Source organism: Mustela putorius, unplaced genomic scaffold (genome assembly GCF_011764305.1).
Source record: "Mustela putorius furo isolate JIRA1106 unplaced genomic scaffold, ASM1176430v1.1 tig00003987_pilon_pilon_pilon, whole genome shotgun sequence".
Classification (NCBI taxonomy): Eukaryota; Metazoa; Chordata; class Mammalia; order Carnivora; family Mustelidae; genus Mustela; species Mustela putorius.
Window position 1 is genome coordinate 19,348,076 of NW_025422126.1, and position 492 is coordinate 19,348,567.

A 492-nucleotide genomic window follows, 5' to 3' on the forward strand; every position below is an offset into this window, starting at 1 on the left:
AGTGTAAAGTGAAGATACAAAATCAATATACAGAAACTGATTTTATTTCTATTCACTAATAATGGGCTATCAAGAAGAGGAACAAAAAAATAATTCCATTTACAGCTGCATCAAAAAGAACAGAATATCTAAGAACTTAACCAAGGTGAAAAGCCACAGGACTATTAGATGTCAGTTCAAGGATTCAAACCAGGTTTGTACAAACCTTGTATCTATCTTATACATTTTTTGCTATACTCTGCCTTTCTAATTCTCCAGTAAAGGACAAATGCAGTGAATGCATAGTCAGATTTCTTTGCTTAAAGTTATACTGTTACATAAGTATTGTAAATCACTTATAGGTCTTCATTTTGGAATAAAAAAAGTGAATGCCAGGAGGAGGCACACAGTATTGTTAAGGTGTGGTCTGACAAAAGGGAATGAATAAAAAAGCATATAAAGTGTAATGTATGTATACTCTAGCTCAACCTACCATCTATTTTTTTCTATTAG

General features: G+C 31.9%; 1 protein-coding gene across 1 annotated transcript in view; it reads left to right on the plus strand.

Annotated features, from left to right (window-relative positions):
- The window catches only part of NAALAD2 (N-acetylated alpha-linked acidic dipeptidase 2), a 63,774-nt gene that overhangs the window by 51,093 nt on the left and 12,189 nt on the right, over nt 1-492 (plus strand). The window lies entirely within an intron of this gene.